Source organism: Bufo gargarizans, chromosome 2 (genome assembly GCF_014858855.1).
Source record: "Bufo gargarizans isolate SCDJY-AF-19 chromosome 2, ASM1485885v1, whole genome shotgun sequence".
NCBI classification, from domain to species: Eukaryota; Metazoa; Chordata; class Amphibia; order Anura; family Bufonidae; genus Bufo; species Bufo gargarizans.
The window spans coordinates 369,096,087-369,112,146 of NC_058081.1; the positions used below are offsets into that span (position 1 = coordinate 369,096,087).

Consider the following 16,060-nt stretch of genomic DNA (forward strand, 5'->3'; position numbering starts at 1 on the left):
ATTTATGACAATGGACTGTTGCAGTGGTGGCTGACGTGAAGCCTCATTCTCTGCTATGACATGCAGACTGATTCTCTGCTGACATGAAGCCAGATTGTCTGTTACGGGACCTCTCTCCTCTGCCTGTGTGCTAGGCCTAAATATATGCCAATGGACTGTTGCAGTGGTGGCTGACGTGAAGCCTGATTCTCTGCTATGACATGCAGACTGATTCTCTGCTGACATGAAGCCAGATCCTCTGTTACGGGACCTCTCTCCTCTGCCTGTGTGTGTGCTGGGCCTAAATATATGCCAATGGACTGTTGCAGTGGTGGCTGACGTGAAGCCTCATTCTCTGCTATGACATGCAGACTAATTCTCTGCTGACATGAAGACAGATTCTCTGTTACGGGACCTCCCTCCTCTGCCTGGGTGCTGGGCCTAAATATATGCCAATGGACTGTTGCAGTGGTGGGTGACGTGAAGCCTCATTCTCTGCTATGACATGCAGACTAATTCTCTGCTGACATGAAGCCAGATTGTCTGTTACGGGACCTCTCTCCTCTGCCTGTGTGTGTGCTGGGCCTAAATATATGCCAATGGACTGTTGCAGTGGTGGCTGACGTGAAGCCTCATTCTCTGCTATGACATGCAGACTAATTCTCTGCTGACATGAAGACAGATTCTCTGTTACGGGACCTCTCTCCTCTGCCTGTGTGTGTGCTGGGCCTAAATATATGCCAATGGACTGTTGCAGTGGTGGCTGACGTGAAGCCTCATTCTCTGCTATGACATGCAGACTAATTCTCTGCTGACATGAAGACAGATTCTCTGTTACGGGACCTCCCTCCTCTGCCTGGGTGCTGGGCCTAAATATATGCCAATGGACTGTTGCAGTGGTGGGTGACGTGAAGCCTGATTCTCTGCTATGACATGCAGACTAATTCTCTGCTGACATGAAGACAGATTCTCTGTTACGGGACCTCTCTCCTCTGCCTGTGTGTGTGCTGGGCCTAAATATATGCCAATGGACTGTTGCAGTGGTGGCTGACGTGAAGCCTCATTCTCTGCTATGACATGCAGACTAATTCTCTGCTGACATGAAGACAGATTCTCTGTTACGGGACCTCCCTCCTCTGCCTGGCTGCTGGGCCTAAATATATGCCAATGGACTGTTGCAGTGGTGGCTGACGTGAAGCCTCATTCTCTGCTATGACATGCAGACTGATTCTCTGCTGACATGAAGCCAGATCGTCTGTTACGGGACCTCTCTGCTCTGCCTGTGTGCTAGGCCTAAATATATGCCAATGGACTGTTGCAGTGGTGGGTGACGTGAAGCCTCATTCTCTGCTATGACATGCAGACTGATTCTCTGCTGTCATGAAGCCAGATTGTCTGTTACGGGACCTCTCTGCTCTGCCTGTGTGCTAGGCCTAAATATATGCCAATGGACTGTTGCAGTGGTGGGTGACGTGAAGCCTCATTCTCTGCTATGACATGCAGACTGATTCTCTGCTGTCATGAAGCCAGATTGTCTGTTACGGGACCTCTCTGCTCTGCCTGTGTGCTAGGCCTAAATATATGCCAATGGACTGTTGCAGTGGTGGGTGACGTGAAGCCTCATTCTCTGCTATGACATGCAGACTGATTCTCTGCTGACATGAAGCCAGATTGTCTGTTACGGGACCTCTCTCCTCTGCCTGTGTGCTAGGCCTAAATATATGCCAATGGACTGTTGCAGTGGTGGCTGACGTGAAGCCTCATTCTCTGCTATGACATGCAGACTAATTCTCTGCTGACATGAAGCCAGATTGTCTGTTACGGGACCTCTCTCCTCTGCCTGGGTGCTGGGCCTAAATTTATGACAATGGACTGTTGCAGTGGTGGCTGACGTGAAGCCTGATTCTCTGCTATGACATGCAGACTGATTCTCTGCTGACATGAAGCCAGATCCTCTGTTACGGGACCTCTCTCCTCTGCCTGTGTGTGTGCTGGGCCTAAATATATGCCAATGGACTGTTGCAGTGGTGGCTGACGTGAAGCCTCATTCTCTGCTATGACATGCAGACTGATTCTCTGCTGACATGAAGCCAGATTCTCTGTTACGGGACCTCTCTCCTCTGCCTGTGTGTGTGCTGGGCCTAAATATATGCCAATGGACTGTTGCAGTGGTGGCTGACGTGAAGCCTCATTCTCTGCTATGACATGCAGACTAATTCTCTGCTGACATGAAGACAGATTCTCTGTTACGGGACCTCCCTCCTCTGCCTGGGTGCTGGGCCTAAATATATGCCAATGGACTGTTGCAGTGGTGGCTGACGTGAAGCCTCATTCTCTGCTATGACATGCAGACTAATTCTCTGCTGACATGAAGACAGATTCTCTGTTACGGGACCTCTCTCCTCTGCCTGGGTGCCGGGGCCTAAATATCTGAGAATGGACTGTTCCAGTGGTGGGTGACGGGAAGCCAGATTCTCTGCTATGGAACCTCTCTCCAATTGATTTTGGTTAATTTTTATTTATTTAATTTTTAATTTAATTCATTTCCCTATCCACATTTGTTTGCAGGGGATTTACCTACATGTTGCTGCCTTTTGCAGCCCTCTAGCTCTTTCCTGGGCTGTTTTACAGCCTTTTTAGTGCCGAAAAGTTCGGGTCCCCATTGACTTCAATGGGGTTCGGGTTCGGGACGAAGTTCGGATCGGGTTCGGATCCCGAACCCGAACATTTCCGGGATGTTCGGCCGAACTTCTCGAACCCGAACATCCAGGTGTTCGCTCAACTCTATTCTTTATTCACGGCTGTGTTTTTGGGCAAAATTGTGAGTGAGCCCAATCCCTTGGATGATAAGCAACCCCACACATGAATGGTCTCAGGATGCTTTACTGTTGGCATTACAGAGGACTGATGGTAGCGCTCACCTTTTCTTCTCCGCACAAGCCTTTTCCCTGATGCCCCAAACAATCGGAAAGAGGTTTCATCGGAGAATATGACTTTGCCCCAGTCCTCAGCAGTCCATTCACCATATTTTCAGCAGAAGATCAATCTGTCCCTGATGGGTTTTTTTGGGAGAGAAGTAGCTTCTTTGCTGCCCTTCTTGACACCAGGCCATCTTCCAAAAGTCTTCGCCTCACTGTGCATGCAGATGCGCTCACACATGCCTGCTGCCATTCCTGAGCAAGCTCTGCACTGGTGGCACTCCGATCCCGCAGCTGAATCCTCTTTAGGAGACGATCCTGGCACTTGCTGGACTTTCTTGGATGCCCTGAAGCCTTCTTAACAAGAATTGAACCTCTTTCCTTGAAGTTCTTGATGATCCTATAAATTGTTGATTGAGGTGCCATCTTAGTAGCCACAATATCCTTGCCTGTGAAGCCATTTTTATGCAACGCAATGATGGCTGCACGCGTTTCTTTGCAGGTCACCATGGTTAACAATGAAACAATGATTTCAAGCATCACCCTGCTTTTAACAGGTCAAGTCTGCCATTTTAACCCAATCAGCCTGACATAATGATCTCCAGCCTTGTGCTCGTCAACATTCTCACCTGAGTTAACAAGATGATTACTGAAATGATCTCAGCAGGCTCTTTAATGACAGCAATGAAATGCAGTGGAAAGGTTTTTTGGGGATTAAGTTAATTTTCATGGCAAAGAAGGACTATGCAATTCATCTAATCACTCTTCATAACATTCTGGAGTATATGCAAATTGCTATTATAAAAACTTAAGCAGCAACTTTTCCAATTTCCAATATTTATGTAATTCTCAAAACTTTTGGCCATGACTGTACATAGATTTTAAAGGGGTTGCCTTACTTCAGCAAATGGCCCTTTATCATGTAGACAAAGTTAAAGCACTTACTAATGTATTGTAATTGTCCATGTTGCCTCCTTTTCTGGCTTGATGAATTTTTCCATCACATTTTACACTGCTTATATCCAGGGTTTACAGCCACCTCTGCAGCATAGTTACGAGGTGGCCGACATGGGCACTGCTGTGCATGTGTGTCTATGTGCACTCCTACGCTCCTGGCCACCTGAGAGGCCGTTGATTTTTCCTATAGCATGGAAGCACATCGACCAATGCTGGATTGTAGGGAGGTCATAACCCCTTTAAACGAGCAGTGTAAAATGTAATGGAAAAATGAAACTAGCCAGCAAAGAAAGCAATATGGACAATTTGAAATCAAAATAGCTGCTTTGGCACTTTTTCGGCACTTCACCCCCCAAAAAAATTGAATAATAATGTAATCAAATGTCATACACACTTCACAATGGTATCAATGAAAAGAACAGAAGAGCCGCCCATAGATATAACTATAAAACAGGTTTGTTTGTTTTTTTTGTATTAATTTAAAACACAATAAAAACTAGATGGTGTCGTTTCTGAAGAAACCACAGGATGTTGGCTTGAAAACCCAAGACAACTAATGACTGACTGTGCCAAATATGAGGACCCTGCCATTAACAGTCTAAGAGTGGCAGCAATTTAAATTTTCCCATATAAATTGAATGGCTGAAATGTGATTGGCCTCTGGCTTTAAAACTGTGAGAATGGCAGTATTTGAAAGTTTTATATTAAAGTCAATAGGTGAAATCTGATTGGCTGTTTTAGGCTCCACCCACTTTTCCTAAATTTCGACCACATTCACCCAGTGAGTAATTGTGCTAAGTTTGGGACACTTGGCATTTAAACTGTGATATTAGCAGTAGTTTATCTTTTGTTCATTAAGTTCAATGGCTGAAATCTGATTAGCTGTTGTTGCCCCGGCCCTTTTTTTTCCTAATTGTGAACCACAGTCACCCAGTGACTAACACTTTAAGGTTTGTGAATTATGGCATTTAGCATGTAAAAATGGCAGCAGTTTCAATAAGTGAAATTTAAATGGTTGTTGGTAGCTATGCCCACTTTTTCTAAGCTTGAAGTGGAAACACCCAATGACCAAATTTGTGATATTTGAGGTGACATTATTAATGATAGAATGTAAACGTTTTTAATTTTTCCCATTTAAATCAATCAAATAAACCTGATTGGTTGATTTTGGTCCCACCCACTTTTCAGAATTTTAATCCCAGTCCTCCAGTGACCATCTGTGCCTCCTTGTACTCCTAATTGTACTCCTAAAACTGTGGGAGGAGTAGTGTATAGTAAATAGCTGAATTTTCATTGGCTGTTGCTAGCTCTGCCCACTTTGAGGTGTCCCCTCAAAATGTACCCTTTTATTCAGGTTCACACCAACAATATGTGGTGCGAGTTTTGGGAGTGTAGCTCCAAAACTGTGCAGGTGAGCGATTTGAAAATGTTTCCTGTCAAAGTCAATGGCAAAAAAGGGGTCTTCAGTGGTCCACCGCAGGGGCCCAGAAAGTGAGATTGCTTATTAAAGCACAAGCAACTTACCTCACTATAGGCCGAATAAGTGTAGAAAGTTTGGCGTTTGCAACCCCAAAACTGTAGGAGGAGTAATGTATTGAAAAAGGGGGGACGGAGAAGAATAATAAAACAGAATATTAAGTGGAAACAATCGAATAACAGTATGTTACAGGCCTTTACAAGCCAACATAACAATCGAAAGAATAGTATGTTACAGGTCTTTACAAGCCAACATAACAATCAAAGAACAGTATGTTGCAGGCCTTTACAAGCCAACAAAACAATCGAAGAACAGTATGTTACAGGCCTTTACAAGCCAACAAAACAATCGAAGAACAGGATGTTACAGGCCTTTACAAGCCAACAAAACAATCGAAGAACAGGATGTTACAGGCCTTTACAAGCCAACAAAACAATCGAAGAACAGGATGTTACAGGCCTTTACAAGCCAACATAATCGAATAACAGTATGTTACAGGCCTTTACGAGCCAACATAACAATTGAAGAACAGTATGTTATAGGCCTTTACAAGCCAACATAACAATCGAAGTACAATATGTTACAGGCCTTTACAAGCCAACATAACAATTGAAGAACAGTATGCTACAGGCCTTTACAAGCCAACATAACAATCGAAGAACAGTATGTTACAGGCCTTTACAAGCCAACATAACAATCGAAGAACAGTATGTTACAGGCCTTTACAAGCCAACATAACAATCGAAGTGCAAAATGTTACAGGCCTTTACAAGCCAACATAACAATCGAAGTGCAAAATTTTACAGGCCTTTACAAGCCAACATAACAATCGAAGAACAATATGTTACAGGCCTTTACAAGCCAACATAACAATCAAAGAACAGTATGCTACAGACCTTTACAAGCCAACATAACAATCAAAGAACAAGATGTTACATGCCTTTACAAGCCAACATAACAATCGAAGAACAAGATGTTACAGGCCTTTACAAGCCAACATAACAATCGAAGAACAGTATGTTACAGGCCTTTACAAGCCAACAAAACTATCGAAGAACAGTATGTTACAGGCCTTTACGAGCCAACAAAACAATCGAAGAACAGGATGTTACAGGCCTTTACAAGCCAACAAAACAATCGAAGAACAGGATGTTACAGGCCTTTACAAGCCAACATAATCGAATAACAGTATGTTACAGGCCTTTACGAGCCAACATAACAATTGAAGAACAGTATGTTATAGGCCTTTACAAGCCAACATAACAATCGAAGAACAATATGTTACAGGCCTTTACAAGCCAACATAACAATTGAAGAACAGTATGCTACAGGCCTTTACAAGCCAACATAACAATCGAAGAACAGTATGTTACAGGCCTTTACAAGCCAACATAACAATCGAAGAACAGTATGTTACAGGCCTTTACAAGCCAACATAACAATCGAAGTGCAAAATGTTACAGGCCTTTACAAGCCAACATAACAATCGAAGTGCAAAATGTTACAGGCCTTTACAAGCCAACATAACAATCAAAGAACAGTATGCTACAGACCTTTACAAGCCAACATAACAATCAAAGAACAAGATGTTACAGGCCTTTACAAGCCAACATAACAATCGAAGAACAAGATGTTACAGGCCTTTACAAGCCAACATAACAATCGAAGAACAGTATGTTACAGGCCTTTACAAGCCAACAAAACTATCGAAGAACAGTATGTTACAGGCCTTTACGAGCCAACAAAACAATTGAAGAACAGGATGTTACAGGCCTTTACGAGCCAACATAACAATTGAAGTACAGTATGCTACAGGCCTTTAAAAGCCCACATAACAATCAAAGAACAGTATGTTACAGGCCTTTACAAGCCAACATAAAAATCGAAGTACAGTATGCTACAGGCCTTTAAAAGCCCACATAACAATCGAAGAACAGTATGTTACAGGCCTTTACAAGCCAACATAAAAATTGAAGTACAATATGTTACAGGCCTTTACAAGCCAACATAACAATCGAAGAACAGTATGTTACAGGCCTTTACAAGCCAACATAACAATCGAAGAACAAGATGTTACAGGCCTTTACAAGCCAACATAACAATCGAAGAACAAGATGTTACAGGCCTTTACAAGCCAACATAACAATCGAAGAACAGTATGTTACAGGCCTTTACAAGCCAACAAAACTATCGAAGAACAGTATGTTACAGGCCTTTACGAGCCAACAAAACAATCGAAGAACAGGATGTTACAGGCCTTTACGAGCCAACATAACAATTGAAGTACCGTATGCTACAGGCCTTTAAAAGCCCACATAACAATCAAAGAACAGTATGTTACAGGCCTTTACAAGCCAACATAAAAATCGAAGTACAGTATGCTACAGGCCTTTAAAAGCCCACATAACAATCGAAGAACAGTATGTTACAGGCCTTTACAAGCCAACATAAAAATTGAAGTACAATATGTTACAGGCCTTTACAAGCCAACATAACAATCGAAGAACAGTATGTTACAGGCCTTTACAAGCCAACATAACAATCAAAGAACAATATGTTACAGGCCTTTACAAGCCAACATAACAATCAAAGAACAATATGTTACAGACCTTTACAAGCCAACATAACAATCGAAGAACAGTATGCTACAGGCCTTTACAAGCCAACATAACAATCGAAGAACAGTATGTTACAGGCCTTTACAAGCCAACATAACAATCGAAGAACAGTATATTACAGGCCATTACAAGCCAACATAACAATCGAAGAACAATATGTTACAGGCCTTTATAAGCCAACAAAACAATCGAAGAACAGTATGTTACAGGCCTTTACAAGCCAACATAACAATCGAAGAACAGTATGTTACAGGCCTTTACAATCCAACATAAAAATCGAAGTACAATATGTTACAGGCCTTTACAAGCCAACATAACAATTGAAGAACAGTATGTTACAGGCCTTTACAAGCCAACATAACAATCAAAGAACAATATGTTACAGGCCTTTACAAGCCAACATAACAATCGAAGAACAGTATGTTACAGGCCTTTACAAGCCAACATAACAATCAAAGAACAATATGTTACAGGCCTTTACAAGCCAACATAACAATCGAAGAACAGTATGTTACAGGCCTTTACGAGCCAACATAACGATCGAATAACAGTATGTTACAGGCCTTTACAGGCCAACATAACAATCGAAGAACAATATGTTACAGGCCTTTACAAGCCAACATAACAATCGAAGAACAGTATGCTGCAGGCCTTTACAAGCCAACATAACAATCGAAGAACAATATGTTACAGGCCTTTACAAGTCAACATAACAATCGAAGAACAGTATGCTACAGGCCTTTACGAGTCAACATAATAATTGAAGAACAGTATGTTATAGGCCTTTACAAGCCAACATAACAATCGAAGTACAATATGTTACAGGCCTTTACAAGCCAACATAACAATTGAAGAACAGTATGCTACAGGCCTTTACAAGCCAACATAACAATCGAAGAACAGGATGTTACAGGCCTTTACAAGCCAACATAACAATCGAAGAACAGGATGTTACAGTCCTTTACAAGCTAACATAACAACCGAAGAACAGTATCTTACAGGCCTTTACAAGCCAACATAACTATATAAATGAAGGTAACAGGTCAGTTTTACCGCGTAGGGAGCGCCATAGCATCAGCTTCTCACTGCTTCGTATTCATTATAAATAGTGCCATTACAAAATACAACTTTTCCTGAAAAAGAAATGTAAACTGAAAAAGAAAATGATTTTTTTTTTAAATTAATCTCCATAGACTGATATTTTAAAGATTTTTTTTTCATTTCCCCCTCGTATCCTTGAAGAAAAGTTCCGAAGCCCCCTCCTTTAATGTGAGAGTCCACAAAACTGTGCGGCGTAGCATATAATGCTGCAGCATCTGTACATGGCATCCCGCTATCTCCCAGTCTGTGCAATGCATGGAACACCCAGGGCCTGCACAGGAAGGGTGTCCATGCTTTGGCTGTGTACTATAATGTCATGAATATGAATTTAAAAAAAATATCCTTGAAAACCTAAGCATTCTTCCTCTTATCCAATAACTGATATATACAGTCCTGATCAAAAGTTTAAGACCACTTGAAAAAAGGCAAAAAATCATATTTAACATGGCTGGATCTTAACAAGGTTCCATGTAGAGCTTCAACATGCAACAAGAAGAAATCGGAGTGAGGCAAAACTTTTTTTGAGCATTCAATTTAATGAAAACAAGGAATAAACTGAAACAGGCTGTTTTTCAGCTGATCAAAAGTTTAGGACCACACCTCCAAAAAAAAACGAAACCCCCCCAAAACAGAAATCCAACTTCCAAACATTAACTTAGTAATGAGTAGCTCCGCCGTTACTGTTGATCACTTCAAAAATGCGTTTCGGCATGCTTGATGCAAGCATTTCCATGAGGTGAGTGGGAACATTTCTCCAAGTGGTAAAGACGGCCGCACAAAGGCCATCTACTGTCTGGAACTGTTGTCCATTTTTGGAAACTTCCCTTGCTATCCATCCCCAAAGGTTCACAATTGGATTTAGATCAGGGGAACATGCAGGATGGGCCAAAAGAGTGATGTTATTCTTCTAGAAGAAGTCCCTTGAGCTGCGGGCATTGTGTACTGTAGCGTTGTCCTGTTGAAAAACCCAGTCGTTACCACACAGACGAGGGCCCTCAGTCATGAGGAATGCTCTCTGCAACATCTGGACATAGCCAGTGCCCGTTTGACGCCCCTGCACTTCCTGAAGCTCCATTGTTCCACTGAAGGAAAAAGCACCCCAGACCATTATGGCGCCCCCTCCACTGTGGCGTGTAGAAAACATCTCAGGTGGGATCTGCTTGTCATGCTAGTAATGTTGGAAACCATCAAGACCATCAAGGTTACATTTTTTCTAATCAGAGAATAAAACTTTCTTCCACCTTTGAATGTCCCATGTTTGGTGCTCTCTTGCAAAGTCCAAACGAGCAGTTTTGTGGCGTTCAATATCAATATTCAATAATTTGGGTCGAGGATCGTTCAGTGTCTTGACGGACAGCCAATTGGATCCTCCGACTAAGTGCTGGTAAAATTATTTGGGTCTTCCACTTAACTTTTTTGTTCCATAACCCTCAGGATCATTTAAGAAATTCCAAATGACTGTCTTACTGCGTCCCACCTCAGCAGCGATGGTGCGCTGTGAGAGACCCTGCTCATGCAGTTCAACAACCCGACCACGTTCAAAAAGGGAGAATTTTTTTGCCTTTGCCATCACAACGTGTGACTACCTGACAGAAAATGACAATGAATCCACATCTTTGCACAGATTTGGCTATTTAAAGGCATGTGGTCCTAAACTTTTGATCAGCTCAAAAACAGCCTGTTTCAGTTTATTTGCTGTTTTCATTAAATTGAATGCTCAATTTTTTTTTTTGTCTCACTCCAGTTTCTTCTTGTTGCATGTTGAAGCTCTACTTGGAACCTTGTTAAGATCCAACAATGTAAAATATGATTTTTTTGCCATTTTTCAAGTGGCCTTAAACTTGTGATCAGGACTGTATATATATTTCTTTTATTTCAGATTTGATCATATCTGATTGATCTTTTCAAGCTAATAACAGCAGTGGAAATATAGTGTCTAATAGGTTCAGACTTGGGAGCATGATTGGAATTGTTTTTATTAAATTCATGATTAAGGTAATCGTACTGTGGGTAAGTCGTGGTTGGAAGGTTTTTACTTATGGTCTAAAGATGAGGGGCAATGGGGTGGACCTTGGTCCTGATGGTGTTTGGTGCTGATCGTACTTTACACCTTGGTGCCATAATTAGTGGGTGGCAATGAGCATTGCAGTGATACAACCGCATAACCTCCCCCCCCCCCCTCTTTCTACTGTTCAATATAGTCACAGTAGTGAGTGTTCCCTAATAGCGTCTCTTTTGGGAACGCATCACTTTATTTCTTCCTACATATACAGCTTGATATCCTTTCTTTAGTAGATTCACTATTTGGTATCTTTATACCAGACAATCTTCTCATGCCCCATAGGTGATTTTCAAATCCCACTCCATGTCTGTCCCCGGTGGTGCCCTTTCACCTTTAGGTGGCTGTGGTTCGCTAGATCTGGGACGCCGTTCGGTTACCAGGTTACGGCTCACGTGATGCAGTCATGTGATTCTGTGACTTGGTGACGCGGTTGCCGTTTCTAGCGCGTCACGTGCACCAATGGTGTAGGCCGGTTACCTGTTTACGCCTTGCGATCTGCGTCACTGATCACGTGTGTACTGGTGTCCTGGTTACCGGACATGCGCATTGGCAGACAGGGGTTGGCGCTATCCGATTACATTGCTGTGTAAGTCGTTTTTCTATAGTCTATGCGGTTTGTAGCCGATTGGCTACTCACTAATGATTGATTTTACACACAGTTGATCACTGATCAATTTATGCACTGTAGCACTTTATTTGAATACACAATGAAATATGCGATTTTTAACTATTTGCAATTATGGGCCTATAAGTTGCATAGAAGGCCTCTTGATCACTGGTTTGATTATGTATTTTATATTATATGTTTTTCTACTTGATTGCATAATTATCACTAATTGGCTCACAAAGTATTGTGGGTATAAATGTGGATGTTTTGGCACTATTTTGTATGCTTGATAAAGACTGCAATGAGCAGTTGAAACGTTGCAGAGGGACAATAAAGCGGGTCTTTTACCTTCAATATACTGGAGTGCTGCCTCTTTTTTGGAGAACTACCAAATCCACAAACTGCAAGAAGCAATATATGACATTGTGCTATCTCCAGGCCTAGGTATTAAGTGAAAGGAGCGCACATAGTGTCTATGAATATGACATCTTCTAGATTTCTGCCGTATCATTTACTGATGGTGATGATGCAGATGCTCCCAGCCATTCCTTCAGCATGCTGTAGAGCTGTTTCAGCATCTGCTCCATGGACATAAACTTCACACTGTACATGAACCCTCCCTCCCTTCTACTCGTCTCTTCTGGCCATATGCTTTTCTTTCTTGGCAAAGGCCTGTCCTCTTCCGTTGGCCTGCATAAGCTGTAAATACTGTAAGCACACTTACCGGTTAAGTTTGCCTTGTGCATATTTATTAGAAAACAATGGAATTTATGACGCTTGAGAATTATCCTACTCTATATCAGCGACAATCTTTTTCGCCATATTTCTTTCTTTACCAAAGAATTCAGTATTCACAATCCAATGGTATGATACTGAAATAGAGGCCCTTTACTTCCACCTTCCTCAATGGTAGGCAACCATATCGATTTATTGTGTCATTTAATGGCTGCCTTCTGAGTTGTGTGGTTTCTGGGAATCAAAAATTCTTTATTCGATCGCCTGAAATAATTCTACCTTTCATGTGTATTCAGAAGCTTTACCATGAAAAGTAACACAGCTGGGAACTCTGCAGCCAACTTTTTGAAGCAGGATAAAAATGCTCCATTTAAAGTCCTTTTATTGTTATTTTGTTATAGTCTGGCTTTTACTCAGGGTTCAGCTTTCATTTAATCAGAGCAATTTAAGAAATGTAAGCTGAACTCTTATAGCTTGCTATGGGAAACAAAAAGAGAGAGTATCCTTTTGATGGTTTTGAGGCTCATAGTTTATTACCAATGTTAGTGTATTCTTGGTAGCTCCAGCAGAGATGTGGCTATGTGCCAGCTTTCTCAAAAGCATCTGACTTAAGTGGTATCCTGTTTAAATTAGGTTTTCTCCTGTGATGGCTCCTTGCATCAATAAGATGGAGTCTGATTGTTTAGTTTTTTAAATATACTGTATATATATATATAAATATATATATATATATATATATATATATATATATATACAGTTGCAAGAAAAAGTATCTGGAATAATAAGGATTTCTGCACAAATTGGTCATAAAATGTGATCTGATCTTCATCTAAGTCACAACAATAGACAATCACAGTCTGCTTAAACTAATAACACACAAAGAATTAAATGTTACCATGTTTTTATCGAACACACCATGTAAACATTCACAGTGCAGGTGGAAAAAGTATGTGAACCCTTGGATTTAATAACTGGTTGAACCTCCTTTGGCAGCAATAACTTTAACCAAACGTTTCCTGTAGTTGCAGATCAGACGTGCACAACGGTCAGGAGTAATTCTTGACCATTCCTGTTTACAGAACTGTTTCAGTTCAGCAATATTCTTGGGATGTCTCGTGTGAATCGCTTTCTTGAGGTCATGCCACAGCATCTCAATCGGGTTGAGGTCAGGACTCTGACTGGGCCACTCCAGAAGGCGTATTTTCTTCTGTTTAAGCCATTCTGTTGTTGATTTACTTCTATGCTTTGAGTCATTGTCCTGTTGCAACACCCATCTTCTGTTGAGCTTCAGCTGGTGGACAGAAGACCTTAAAGGGCTTCTGTCACCCCCCAAAAGTCTTTTTTTTTTGGGCTAATTAAAATCCTTATACTGCAATTTTTCAATATATTGGTCTCTTACCCTTTTCTGTGGGCTAGTTTATTTAAAAACTGCACTTTTATAATATGTAAATTACCTCTCTACCAGCAAGTAGGGCGTCTACTTGCTGGTAGCCGCCGCATCCTCCTTTAAAAAAAACACCCCCTCCTCCTGCTGATTGACAGGGCCAGGGAGCGCTCTCCTCCTCCGACTGGCCCTGTCTGCAATTCAAATCCCGCGCCTGAACCTTATTCGGCGCAGGCGCTCTGATAGAAGGATGCTCGCCTGCTCAGCACTTAGTGCGCCTGCGCCGATGATGTCTTCTCTTTCGGGTGATGTCATCAGCGCAGGCGCACTGAGGAAGTGCTGAGGAGGCGAGCGTCCTTCTCTCAGAGCGCCTGCGCCAAATGAGGTGCAGGCGCGGGATTTGAATTGCAGACAGGGCCAGTCGGAGGAGGAGAGCGCTCCCTGGCCCTGTCAATCAGCAGGAGGAGGGGGTGTTTTTTTTTAAAGGAGGATGTGGCGGCTACCAGCAAGTAGACGCTCTACTTGCTGGTGGAGAGGTAATTTACATATTATAAAAGTGCCGTTTTTAAATAAACTAGCCAACAGAAAAGGGTAAGAGCCCTATATATTGAAGAAAATCGCAGTATAAGGATTTTAATTAGCCTAAAAAAATATATACTTTTGGGGGGGGACAGAAGCCCATTAAGTTCTCTTGCAAAATGTCTTGATAAACTTGGGAATACATTTTTCCTTTGATGATAGCAATCCGCCCAGGCCCTGACGCAGCAAAGCAGCCCCATACCATGATGCCCCCACCACCATACTTCACAGTTGGGATGAGGTTTTGACTGATGAACAGCAAGGCTTTTGGAGATACCTTTATAACCCTGTCCAGCTTTATGCACGTCAACAATTCTTAATCGTAGAACTTCTGAGAGCTCTTTTGTGCGGGGCATCATTAACATCAGGCAATGCTTCTTGTGAAAAGCAAACCCAGAACTGTTGTGTGTTTTTTATAGGGCAGGGCAGCTGTAACCAACACCTCCAATCTCATCTCATTGATTGGACTTCTCACTCCAATTAGCTCTTAGAGATGTCATTAGTCTAGGGGTTCACATACTTTTTCCACCTGCACTGTGAATGTTTAAATGGTGTGTTCAATAAAAACATGATAAAATGTAATTATTTATGTTTTATTACTTTAAGCAGACTGTGATTGTCTATTGTTGTGACTTAGATGAAGATCAGATCACATTTTATGACCAATTTGTGCAGAAATCCATATCATTCCAAAGGGTTCACATACTTTTTCTTGCAACTGTATATAGGTTTATGCTATACTAGATACCTTGTTATGGTGACGCTTGTCTTTGTCTATTTGAAGGCATGGTATCTGAACTTTTCATTCAGAAAACATATTTACTATTCATGTTATATTTCTCTTCTCAACAGATATGGACCGGAGAACTGGAGACAATGGATGTCGATGGTTGAAGTCAAAGGTGAGATTTTACTACTTTTTTACCTTGTCCTGTGTAGATCTTTGCACAAAACTGACATGTGATCTATAAAGCTGCCATAAGGTTAAATGTGGATGAGTGGTGTAGTGTTGTATTGCTCTTCTTTAATTTATTTGCATTATCCAAAAATGTGTCTTCTTTTCTTCAGTGACAGTAATTCCAAATTATTTCGCTTCCTACACATTTCAAAACTGACACGCTCATAGCAACAAATCTGTTTTCTCTTTCACTAAATGATTGGCAACTATGAAATACAGAGCCTGTTTCCTATGCTGTTTTAACAGATGTGTTGTAAAGATATTAACTCCATGAGGTGAGGGGACCTGACAGCAAAAATAGAAATTAGGCATTTCCTCCAGGGTGTGTTCATAGCACCATACTTCCTTATCCTGGCAGAACAGGGTCTGATGCATATTCAACCTAGTTGTTGACCTGGTGTTCATGTTGGACTAAGGGCTCATGCACACGACCGCATGCCCTCCGAGACATACGGTCCATGAGCGGGCCATATGTCCCAGAGTGGCATACATCGTGCACACGGGAGCGCACAGCATCATAGGTTACTATGATGCTGTGCGCATCGTGCCGCCCATGGGACTATTGTCCCACACTTATATGAGATTATATAGTAACCTATGATGCTGTGCGCTCCCATGCACACGATGTATGCCGCTCCGGGACATATGGCCTGCTCACGGACCGTATGTCTCAGAGGGCATACGG

The 16,060-nt window shown here is 41.9% G+C and overlaps 1 protein-coding gene across 1 annotated transcript in view; it reads left to right on the plus strand.

Annotated features, from left to right (window-relative positions):
- JAKMIP2 (janus kinase and microtubule interacting protein 2) overlaps positions 1–16,060 on the plus strand; it is a 161,733-nt gene that overhangs the window by 67,440 nt on the left and 78,233 nt on the right. The window contains exon 2 of the mRNA XM_044280740.1: positions 15,270–15,319. The gene's annotated coding sequence lies outside the window, so the exon portion shown is untranslated. The remainder of the gene's footprint in view (positions 1–15,269; positions 15,320–16,060) is intronic.